This window comes from Eubalaena glacialis, chromosome 7, assembly GCF_028564815.1.
Source record: "Eubalaena glacialis isolate mEubGla1 chromosome 7, mEubGla1.1.hap2.+ XY, whole genome shotgun sequence".
In the NCBI taxonomy this organism is placed as follows: domain Eukaryota; kingdom Metazoa; phylum Chordata; class Mammalia; order Artiodactyla; family Balaenidae; genus Eubalaena; species Eubalaena glacialis.
This window is the reverse complement of record NC_083722.1, coordinates 68,375,926-68,389,145: the sequence shown is the minus strand read 5'-3', so window position 1 is coordinate 68,389,145 and position 13,220 is coordinate 68,375,926.

The window sequence follows — 13,220 nt, the reverse complement described above, 5'->3', positions numbered from 1 at the left end:
CTTTGAGAGAGGTGCCTTGAGCAGCAAATGCCTGGGGGGTGTACCTTGATGAAGAGCTTGCCCATTTCACAGTGATCTTCAGGAGAGAAACCTCTAAAAGTAGTTTGGGTGGTATCAGTTTAGAAGAAGAGAGAAAAGTAAGTGAAATTTGGTCTGTAGGGAAAAAAAGAAAGGGGCAAAGAGAACTGATGCAGCTTACGAAGAGTTCTTGAGGTCTCCACTGCCAGAAGGTTCGTGGGGGTTGACATTGGTTACCTTTTGCTGTTTTTGTGGTTTATTTGCATGTTGGATGAAAGAATGAGGAAAATTTTTTTCTTATATAAAGTTAGTACACTTCAGAATAGCTCTTGGGTTAAAGAGAGCGCAAAGTGAAAGCTGCAGATGATTTAGAACTGAACAGCAGTAAGAATAGATCATAGCAGGGTCTAGGGGATGTGGCGAAAGGTGGTACTTGGAGCAATGTTTACAGTCTTGGATGCATTCTTTAGAAAATGAGTTTGAAGGCTTGCAATTCAGAAGGTTGGGGTGGGGGGTGGGATGGCGGTGGGAAACAAAAAAATTAACCAAAAACTAAAAACCAAACAAACAGACCACCAGCCCCCTTCCCAATAAACTTAGAAATAAGATACACAACAGAGTTTGGTGTTTGTTTGTTTATTTATTTATTTTATTTATTTTTGGCTGCATCGGGCCTTAGTTGTGGCGCACGGGATCTTCATTGAGGCAGGCGGGATCTTTTTTTGTGGCACGGGCTTCTCTCTAGTTGTGGCATGTGGGTTTTCTCTTCTCTAGTTGTGGTGTGCAGGCTCCAGGGCGCGTGAGCTCTGTATTTGTGGCGCGCAGGGTCCAGAGCACGTGGGCTCTGTAGTTTGCGGCACACAGGCTCTCTAGTTGAGGCACACGAGCTCAATAGTTGTGGCGCATGGACTTAGTTGCCCCGCGGCATGTGGGATCTTAGTTCCCTGACCAGGGATTGAACCTGCATCCCCTGCATTGAAAGGTGGATTCTTTCCCACTGGACCACCAGGGAAGTCCCCAGGGTTTGGTAAAGATGGCAGTTGAACATGTTAGCATTTACACCCCCCTGAAACTCCACTAAGATAGTAAAGAGATTAAAAATTAAAAAGCATAAACTCAGAAGGACAATGAAAATAAGCTGATGACAACATTTTGGAAGCTCAAAATCAGGTGAAAGAGTTGTGACTTTTGGCAGAGCTGAGAAAGGTAAATCCTAAGCCACATTGCAGGAAGCTGAGCAGCACCCCCATGTGGCAGAATTCCCAGAAAGGCTTAGGAACTGAAGATTCAGAAACCTCTGGAAGAAGGGGATGCTGGTGGGGTGAAGAACAGGAAAATTGGCTAAAAGTCTTTAAGAAGCACTTAGATTCCCGGTCACTTCCCCACCCCTCTCTTCTCTGGAGCAGTGTAGCAGGAATTTTGAATGTTGGGGAACCACACTGAATGTTAGGTCCTTCTCTGTCACCCCCTCACCTTCTACTCCTGGTTCTATCCAGAACCTGCTAATAGACTTGTGCACCTTCTAGGCTGGAAATCAGAACTTTCTTTGGGAGATGTGATCAAGTCAAGTGAAGAGACCAGTGATTCCTCAGTAAAATAGCTTCACACAGAAGTGCCAACTGTGCACGCAGAACTTCTCACCAGCTTTTTGATGCTCCATTTTTAAATATAAAATAAAAAGCCAAGGATGTGCAAAAGGCTGAAGCAGGGGGGGAAAAAAAGCCCAATTGAAACAGACTATGCAGGAAGAAGAAAATTTAGCATCCTAAGGTTACAGAAGATGTTTGCAACTAACCCTGAGACAATAGATTGCTGTAAAAAAGGAAAATTCAGAGAACAAAAAAGAACTCTTGAAAACTGAAAGTTGATATCAGAAATGAGACACTCAGTGTCAGCATTGGAAAATAAAGTCAAGGGAATCACCCAGAAAGTATAACAAGAAGAGGTGAAAGTGGTAAAAAGAGGTCCAGGATAGGTGACCTAATAGTTAAGTAGGCAGTAAAGAGAGGAATAGAGACATGGGAGAGGAGAAAGTCATAAAAGAAATATCAGTACTTCAAGGAGATTTCCCAGAATTGAAGTCTAGGGCTTTGTGCCTTCATCAGCCCATATTAAGAGGAGGCCCCAAGTATTGGAGTAAGACTACCCTGTCCTCAGGCCTCAGGCGGCAGGAATGAAGTGAGAGCCTCTCTCCCTAGGGGTCCAGACCCCCCCACCATCCTGCAGTCTCAGCCTTCCCATTGTTAACAGTCCTGAGACTGTCAGAGCATTCTCAGCACGTACTATGTGTTTGTCTCAGTCGCCACAAGGAACCCGGAACTCCAGGGTAACCTCCACCTCCTGCAAATGTAATCCTCTACATCTCTGCAATTCCCCTTTTTGTCTTCGTGTGTTACCTTTCTCCAACTCCTGAAAACTTCACTCCACTCTCTGAAGCTGGCGGCCCATTGGTAGTGAAGGTGCCTTCGTGCTCAGCATCCCTAACATTGCCTTTACCTTCTCGCTGTAATCAAAACCTGCTCGTCCCTTGAGGGTGCTATTTCCCAGGCACCCTCTGAAATGGTGGTTATATTTCTTCCACATTCCTAATATCACATAGCTTGGGTCCTCCTCTTTCTCTGTGCCTGTTTCAGGCCATTCTTCACCTCTCCCTTTTCCCCAAAACCTCCACCTTTGAATCTTACGTCATCAGGCTGGAACCTCTGGGTCACATGCCCTCGTTCCTTGAAGGTGGTAGCTTGTGGCCTGCTGTCACTCTGTTCAACATTAATCTTTTTCTTTTTTTTGGCCTTACCATGTGGTTTGTGAGATCTTAGTTTCCCCGACCAGGGATTGAACTCAGCCCCATAGCAGTGAAAGCACGGAGTCCTATCCACTGGACCCCCAGGGAATTCCCCAGAATCCATTTTAACACGTTTAAGCAGAAAGGGATTTCCTACCTATCACTAGGTAGCTTACAGAATTTCCAAATAGGAAACAAGCTGGGATGCCACATAGACAGATGCCAAGAAAAATGACCAAGGACAGTACCAAGAGGCTCCAGTGGAAACCCAGCAGCTGCTGGTGCCTGCTACTAGACTGCCACCCCACCCCACTGAAGAGAGAGGCTAGACCTCCAGGAGGTTTGCTACGTATTCTGAGGAAAAGTAAGTACACCCACAACCATTTTGGTAGGATACTGACTGTATGGTCTCATGACCTTTATTTCCATCTTCTGAGAAGCTGTACCGGCTCAGTGGAAGTTGGTTGTATGTGCACATGTAAGTAGCAAGGGCTTCTGGGAAATAGTTTTTGGATTCTACCTGGGAAAGTGAGATTTATAATGTGGAGAAGTCCTAAAATGGGGAAAGGATTTTCAAAATATTTTGGGCAGCTATAAAATAGCAGATATTCATCACAGGCATAGAAAATGACTGAAATCTCTGAAGAATGTACTATATTCATGGGTAGAGAAGGTCAATATCAAGATTACAATTTTTGCCAAGTGAATTTATACGTTAAAAGCAGTTCCAATCAAAATTACAAGGGGGTTTGTGTGTGTGTGTGTGCGTGCACACACACGTGCAACCTTACAAATTGATTCTAAAATTTATACAGAAGAGTAAAGGACAAAGAATAGCTAAGACAATTTTGAACAAGGTGGGAGATTTTGTGCTACCAGATATTAAATATATTGATCATCAAAACAGAACAAAACAAAGCAAAAACAAAGCAAAAGCAAAATCCCCCAAAACCTAAGCTACACTGTAATATGCTTTATATGAATTAAAACAACAATATACTGTTTAGAAATAAACACATTTTAGCAAAATTATACACATTTATACAAAATACAGAATTATAGAGAAATAAAGTGTAGTGGGATCAAGCATCAGTGGCACAGGCTGAGAAAATATACTTCTATTCCTCTCCCCTCCTTCCTCCTTTATTCTCCTCTTACTGCTTCTGTCATTCTGTCCCAGATTCCAGGAACCCAGTCCCAAATGCTGCCCCCCAGTGGTCCAGCACCCCCCGCCTTTGCCCTATCTCTTCTGAAAACAATAGTAGATATTTTGTTTCTAAAATATCTTGAATTAATGATTCTCAAAGTACTTTACAAAATGTGTTCTCTTACCCTTATAAGTAGATCAGTACAAATATTTCATGGCTGTCCAGAAAGAAATTATGTGATTTGCTGTAACCTAAATACATTGTTTTAAAAGCTAGATAATATAAAAAAGAATATATTGCTTAAAGAAAACATTTTGAAACTTTTATTACATGAAGCCCAATTATAAGACTGGCTCATATATTTCTCATAAATGAATCAGTAATGAATGTTATTTCATTTCCACCAATCTACTTACTAGTTACAATAGATTTGTGGTGTTATAGGAAATTTCGGTTGGTCAGAATTTTCAATTTACCCCTTTGCCACCTTCTCAAGGACACCTTGGATTTTACTAATGATAAAAATATATACTTGCCCTGTGCTGTTTACCATGCAGTATTAAAGCAGAATGCACTGCAAGTTAGATTTTCTTTTTTTAAAATTTATTTATTTTTGGCTGTGTTGGGTCTTTGTTGCTGCGCGCAGGGTTTCTCTAGTTGCCGCGAGCGGGGGCTACTCTTCATTGTGGTGCGCAGGCTTCTCATTGCGGGGGCTTCTCTTTGCGGAGCATGGGCTCTAGGCACACGGGCTTCAGTAGTTGTGGCGCATGGGCTTAGTTGCTCCACGGCATGTGGGATCTTCCTGGACCAGGGATTAAACCCATGTCCCCTGCATTGGCAGGCGGATTTTTAACCATTGCACCACCAGGGAAGTCCCTAAGTTAGATTTTCTATCTCAGGTTTGTATAAAAAGAAACTCCAGAGATGGTAAATGATCTTGCTTAAGGGACACAGTGGCTAGAGACAGAACTGAAGCATTTCGATGCCCACTTTCAGCTCTGATTTTAACTTTCTAAGAAAAACAGTCTCAAGTATAGCAGGAGTTTTCAGTGTATCAAGTAATTACTTACATGGGGTAGATTATTTTTTTCTTGCCATTTTGCAGGCAGTCTTAGTTGCAATTTGTTCTTCAGTGACTACTAGCAAATTGGTTAATTATGGAAGGAGTGATGTCCATTAGATTGCAAAAGTGCAAATAATGAGTCTCAAATGTATAGGTAGCAGAAATGTGAAGCCAAATTGTGTCCGTTCCTGAGAAGGAGGTTCTCTTTATAGCCACTGTTGTGCTGGGCCAGGGCAGTTTTCTTGTACCTTCTTGGCTCTCTCATTTTCCATAAACAAGATGTCTGATTATTTTATAAACAGTTGAGAAGAGGTGTCTACATTATTCCCACTTTTAATCTCTTGATCATGTAAAATGGCTTTTAAAATTTTTTAAGTTTTTTTTTTTTTTCTAATTAGAAATACATGTTTTGAGCAAAAATCTTGCCTAGAAAAGTATCTAGGCCTGAATTTCACCACCTTTAATACTTTGGTGAACACACAAACACACTTAATACTTTGGTGAACACACAAACATATGCGTACACACACACAATGAGTGTGCATTCTGTAATATGCATATTCTATCATAGACTCCTTTTTTCAGTTAGCAGAATACCATGCACATGTCCTAGTCGACAAATGATCTATAATATCATGTTTAATAGCTACATAATATTGCACTGCATGGATTTCTCTTCTTCATGGAACCAGTCTCTTATTAATGAATATTTAAGATATTTCCATTTTGAATCTCTTTAAATACTTTGATGAACACCTAGTACATATATGGTTGACACAGTCATGATTTATTGTTTTTTAGCTCATGTCTACAGTTTTTTTTTTTAAATAAAAGAAATAGAACATTTCTCATAAACTAAGGGTTCCAGAAATAGAACATTTCTCATAAACTAAGGGTTCCTTTGATACCGAGTCCAAGCTCGTCCAGCTCGCTGCACAACAGGCCAATAAATCGGGAGACGAGTTGTTGGTGCAAGGAATAACAGCTTTAATGGGAAAGGTAGCAGACCGGGAAGATGGTAGACTAGTGTGACAAAGAACCATCTTCCTTCAGTCAGAATTCGGGCCCCTTTTACACAGAGGAGGGGGAGGGGGCCCCTGCGATGCCAACCAATGGCCGAGCGGGACCGCTAACGGATGCTCGCTAACGGCCCTGCACTAACAACCATGTGCCCACCCTGCCCCTATTATACCTTTTGTTCTGTTTCACACTCTTATTATTTTTACAGAGCTAATCTATAAATAGTAAATGGCACTACTTTTCACATTTGAGAAAGTTGACATCGGTGCTGTTGTCCCAGAGATGCAGGAGACAGTTATGCCGTGTGCAATCATGTACGCTAATTCTCTCTTCGTCTCTGGGGGTTATTAGTCTCTCCCATTTTTCAGCAACACTGCAACGAAGAGTAGCCCCCGCTCGCCGCAACTAGAGAAAGCCTGCGCACAGTAACAAAGACCCAACGCAGCCAAAAATAAATAAATAAAAAATAAATTTTAAAAAATATTAAATTTACTAAAGATAACAGTATTGTTATTACGTAAGAGAATATTCTAAGGAAATATACCCACTGAAGTATTTATGGGTCAAGGGCCACAATGTATGCAAATTACTCTTAAATATTTCAGAAAAAAATGATCATCTATCTATCTCTGTCCATCCATCCATCCACCCACCCACGAGAGAGAGAGAGAGAGAGAGAAGGAGGGAGAGAAAGAAAAAGCAAATACTAAAGAAAATGGAGCAAAATGTTAATAGTAGGTGAATGTGGGTAAAAGGTAACAGGTTTCATGTACTATTCTTATTCTTACAACCATTCTATAAGTTTGAAATATAAAAAAGTAATATAAATGTATTTTTGGATATTCAAGGACTAAATAATTTAACGATCACGTTACAAGAATATGTGTGCTTCAGAAAAATGAGGAAGTAATGTAGAAAAAGTACAGAAGATCTAGGAAATTGGAAATCCAGCACAGGAGAAGGAGAAAGGAAGCCCCAAGAAGGCAACAGTAACCAGTCCAGACTGGAATAGAAGGATAAAGCATTGTGGGAGAGAGAGCTGAAAAACAAACAAACAACAAACAAAAAAGGAACTGATAGGGACTTCCCTGGCAGTCTAGTGGCTAAGACTCTGTGCTTCCACTGCAGGGGGCACGGGTTCATTCCGTGGTCGTGGTCGGGGAACTAAGATCCCGCATGAGGTGTGGCGTGGCCAGGAAAAAAAAAAAGGAACTAATAGGTTACTTGAAGTGTTAGAGTGTTCAGAAAAAATATTGTTTCACAGATCTGTGGGAGAATTTGGAAAAAAATAATAAGGGGTAATACAAAACAAAGCAAATTACAAAAGAAAAAATCCAGGCAACTGTGAAGTACAGGAAAAGCAAAAAGTTGAGTAAGAAAATGTAGTCATAAATCATAAAACACACCTTGGCTTATCAAGTAACAATATTTAAAGTCATGATAAATAAACACTATATTTTTTTATAACCAAAATTTGTGCTATAATTATATTGGGAGAATGATGGAGTATAATGAGATATAAAAAATTACATCCTCAATGAACACAACAAGATAGAACTCAACAGATTCTATTTAAAATTAATAACTCTGTGAAGAGCAGTATAAACATATGTGGCAGCTACTGTTGGGTGCCTACAAAACAGCCAATCCCTTTCTTCCTTCTACCCAGATTTTGTTCAGCATTCCCTACTTCCACTGGCCACATGTAGCAGGGGACATCTCCAAGGAGTAAACGCTGCTTGGTACAAGTTGATCATGCTGGGCCCATACCCCCTTTTTTTTTTTTTTTTTTTTTTTACCAGCCAGGGCATGGCAATGTGCTGTAATTCTAGCTGATGACACGCTAGGGAGGGCTTCTCAGGGGTTTCAAGGAGTACATTTTTCACTCTTAATGAAAGAGACACATAGCAAGTGGCCTTTAGGTATTGTCACGTCTGGATGTGGTGCTCAGAGCTCCTGCAGTCATCTTGTGAGCCTGAGGGGAGCCAGACAAGATGGCAGAGGGCAGAGCCCAGGGAGTCCTAGAGGAGGGGAGCCCTGGTCACACTACACCTTATCTTTTCTTTTGAAATATCTTTTAAAGATACAATTAACATAAAATAATACACAATTAAAAAATAGAAAATTGTACTCTTCACCATCTGAATCCTTCGTCTATATATTACTGTGAACAGTTAGAGTGTACGTTATTCTGGTCTTTTCGCATATGTTTGCACGTGTGTATGTATGATTTTTTAATATACATACGTATGTATGAGTGTGTATACACGTACTCGCTCACAATTTTTTAAACCCCCAATGGAATTATACTATAGACCAGTTCTTCTCAAACTTGAACGTGTTAAGAATGATCCAGAGGACTTCGTAAACACAGATGACCTGGTGCCATCCCCAGAGATTGCCACACTGCAGGGCTTACGGCTCAGTCCTCCCAAGGACCCGTGGACAGACTCACCTGCAGTCCTGCCACCTCAGACCCTCTGAATATGCACGACTCGTGTCCCCATCCCTACCATTTCTCTTTCCAATCCTGGGGGAACAATTATCTTCATTCTAGATTTCCCTCCCAACCAGAAAAGCACAAAGCCTGCATTGCATCCTCTCCCCAGTCTAGTTAATGCCCTCAACAAATTTATACTTTTAACAGCAAATGCCTATTCTTTAGATATTGTTTTCATGCTAAACTCCGATTTGCAGTTCCTTTTTTTTCTTTCTTTCCTTTTTTTTTTTTTTTTAAGAAGAACACTTATTAATTGCCCCCATAGGGAGAGAAAAGTCCAGATTTTAGTTTGTGAGATACCTGGCTACTGTCCTGGGAGAGGAAAAACAATTGTCATCACTTCTTGATGATTGACAGCAGCAGAACAACAAAACTAAAAAAACCCCAAATCACAAGCCGCTTTCTTAATCACCCTCCCACATCCACAATATGCCAAGATGCCGCAGTAAGCTCTGATAAGTCATTGGATGAGCCTTTGCATCATGTTTTCTGCCTTGTCCTTGACTGATTTACCATGTTCTTTACAACATATATCCCCCCAGAAAGATGACATGCTCATTTTATTTGATTTTTCTACCTACCCCCAAACCTAGGTCTGTTATGGAGACACTGAGAAACAAGCTGGCAGAGACCTCCAGGGAACATCAACTGACCCGAACCTAAAATGCTAGTTGTTTCTTAGAGAGAAACCTCAACACTCTTTGATGCAGAAGAGCCCCCAGGTGGTGCTGACCTCCTTCCTGCTCCTGCTGTTGGGACTGGGGAGCAGGAGAGGAACAGCTTCCTTTTATTCCGTGTCTGCTTTAAGCAGATCCAGGGCAGGTTTATTTTCTCCTCCTTATGAGATCACAAGTAAGAGTGCTGATCCTGACTGGTGTGGGCCTGGAGGCGGCCCATCTCCAGGTGTCCCCAGCACCACCTTCTTCCTGCCTGGATTCCTGTTGTTGGTCCCAGGAGTCTAATGTGAGCTTCATCTACTGTGCCATCAAGGGCCCTACTTGTGGAGGTAAGCCACTGGCGGGATGGCCAGGCAAGGCCACCAGCCAGGATCCAGTGTCCTCATGTTCACAGCGGGCCCTTTTTGAACCCACACCTTGCTCCATTTCCCTCATCTCAAAGGAAAAGCCCCTCCAGCATCCTGGAACTCCCAGTCCCCTTGGGAGTTTGCTCAGGAAGTTGTGCCACGCAGGCCTGGGGCGCCATAACTGGGCCTGGGAAAATCACTCCTTGCCTATCTGTGTCTTAACTTATTCTTGGGCCCTGAGGCTGCTGGGTTAGTTTGTTTTGTGCTAATACAAGGGTAGTTAATTAAAAAAGACATTGTCTTGTAAAATGTCCCCCAGTCTTGATTTGTATGGTTAACTTCCTCTGGGGATTGACTTGTTCCTCTCTTCTCTATTTCCTGTATCCCGGAAGTTTGTCTAGAGGTTTGATTAGGTTCTGGCAAAAACTTGTGATGGTGATATTGTGTCTTTCATACTGCATTTCAGGAGGCACTAAATGCCAAGACTCCCTACTATTAATGACCCTAAGTTTGACCATTTGATTAAGGTGGTGACCACTAGATCTTTCCATTGTAAAAGTACCTTTCTCGTTGAAATCACTATATAATTTATGGCATGATACTTCAACATCATGCTAGTTTCTTATTCCGCAACTGCCTTTTGTATAATCGTTTTAGAATCCATTAATGATTTTTTTCCTGAATCGGTCACTGGGGATCGCAAGAGAGTACTTTTCCAGTTCTATCATTTCTTCTATGTTTATTAGCCAGTATAAGATCTTTTTAGGGAATTCCCTGGCAGTCCAGTGCTTAGGACTCCACGCTTTCACTGCCATGGCCCGGGTTCATTTCTTGGTTGGGGAACTAAGGTCCTGCAAGCCACGCAGTGTGGCCAAAAAAAAAAAAAAAAAAGAATCTTTTTATCCCCTTTTACTCTAAGTATCACTGTGGACTCATGCTTTTTTACAAAATTATCATTCAATGTATTATAATCAATTATAATTCTTCCTCTTATTATTCTTAAATTATCCCACATTTGGCCACTGGGAGCCCTTTCAATCTGGCTTTTGTGTCCTCTGGCCATGTCCTAATTAGTCTTTGATCATTTTTGTGTTTTCTGGCTGATAATTCCCATCCCCAGCCCTGAAATCAACCATTTCTCCCAGGAGCCCTGGTTTGGGGAAGATTATTTAGAAACTGAGAGCTGGGAGCTACTGTATTAGCTTGACCATGAATTGTCCAAGGCTGGGATTTGTTATATTTAGTCTAGTTCTTGGCTGTGGGGCTGTTGGACTTTTTTCTGGCTTTCCAACTCACTCTTCACATGGAAACCCAAACTGAATGATAAGTAGATCTCTGTGAACCTGGTGCTGAAAGATGGTGATCAGGAGGCATCAATTGTTGGTTCTCATTTGAACTTGCAGCCATTGTGGTGGTTTTTTGTTTTGTTTTGTTTTGTTTTTAGTATAAGAAAAGTAAATAATCCATGATTGGCTGACATGTCTAACTCATACAGCTATCGCATTCCAAATAACTGACAGAGTGCCTGACATGCTGAAGGCTTTCAATAAGTGCTTTTTTTTTTTAGATAAAGAATTTTTTAAAAAAATTAATTAATTAATTTATTTTTGGCTGCGTTGGGTCTTCATTGCTGCGCGCGGGCTTTCTCTAGTTGCGGCGAGCGGGCTTCTCATTGCGGTGGTTTCTCTTGTTGCACAGCACGGGCTCTAGGCGCGCAGGCTTCAGTAGTTGTGGCATGAGGGCTCAGTAGTTGTGGCGCACGGGCTTAGTTGCTCCGCGGTATGTGGGATCTTCCCGGACCAGGGATCGAACCCGTGTCCCCTGCATTGGCAGGCGTATTCTTAACCACTGCGCCACCAGGGAAGTCCCTTGATAAGTGCTTTATGAAGAAATAAATTACTAAAGCATAGTTATTACCCTCATCCTAATTCAAGCTGTAACTTAATGTCACCAGAAGACTAAGCAGTAGATATATAGAGATTCATGAGCTATAAATTGTAAAACAGCCCTCACTACATATTAAAATACAAATAATATCTACAGATCCTAGTCTGTTTATAAATTGAACAAACTGCTCCCACAATGATAGGATTAGTACAAGGACATGCAGAAAAGATTATCTTAAAACATTAAGCCGGGACTTCCCTGGTGGCGCAGTCGTTAAGAATCCGCCTGCCAATGCAGGGGACATGGGTTCGAGCCCTGGTCCAGGAAGATCCCACATGCTGCGGAGGAACTAAGCCCGTGCACCACAACTACTGAGCCTGCACACCACAACTACTGAAGCCCACGTGCCCAGAGCCTGTGCTCTGCACCAAGAGAAGCCACAGCAATGAGAAGCCCGCACACCGCAACGAAGAGTAGCCTCTGCTCACCGCAATTAGAGAGCCCGCGTGCAGCAATGAAGACCCAACGCAGCCAAAAAAAAAGCAAACGTATATTAGTAGATGAGTGCTTGTTATTAGCAAAAGGGAAATGAACAACGTGAGAAGCAGCACGTTTAATCTTTCCTTACTGATGAGGAAGGGAGCAAAATTTGGCATTGTTTACAACTTTATTTTACTTGTGCCTAGATTTTAAGCATGTGACATTTCTAAGAAAAAAGTGGTACTGTTATGTGAGAGAGCACATTAGCCATGGAAACAAAGGGAAGAAAACGAAGGTGATCTGAGTCATTTTAGGTCCTCTAGCTGGACACGCATAGACCCCAAAACCAGTTCAATTTGTTCCTATTGGGATCAACTGAGAATTCTTCTGACTTTTTCTGGTATGAGAGTGATCTAGAGAGGGGATGAGCCTTGTTCAGATCTCCACCCTCATTTTTACCCCATTTGAAAAAAGATTCGCACAGATTCACCAATTATGTATTAACAGTTTCCATATTTGGTTTATCATCCTCTCTCTCCATATGTATATATATGTGTGTGTATGTGTGTGTATGTGTGTGTATATACATACATGTGTACACACACTTTTTTTTCTGAACCATTTGTGAGTAAATTGAAGGCCTCCTGTCCCTTCACCCTTAAATACTTCCATGGGAATATCCAAGAGCAAGAATATTTTCTTATGTAACCTCAACATAGTTGTCAAATTCAGGAAATTTAACATTGATCCAATACTATTTTCTAATTTATGGTCTACATTCCAATATCGCCAATTATCCCATTAATGTTGTTTATAGCTATTTTTATTCTAACCCAGGATCACTCATTGCATTTAGTTTTCATGTCTCTCTGGGGTCCTTTAATTTGGAACACTTCCTCAGCCTTTTTTTGTCTTTCATGACTTTGACATTATATAACTTGGGTTTCTATGATGTTTCCTCGTTACTAGATTCAGATTATGCATTTTGACCAAGAATATCCCAGAAGTGATATTGTGTCCTTCTCAGTGTATCTTATGAGGCATACATTGTGGGTTGATTTCATTATTGATGCTATGAATGTCGATCATTTGGTTAAGGTGGTGTCCATCAGATTTTTCCACCATTAAATTCCTGTTTTTCCTTTTGTAGTTAATAAGTACTTTTGTGGGATATGTTTGGGTTTATGTAAATATCCTGTTCCCTTCTTGCCTGAATCGTCTCCCTAATTTTTAATCTCTCTCTCTATGTATAATCTGTGGAGCACAAGACAGAATGTGAATCAAGTTTTATAATTCTA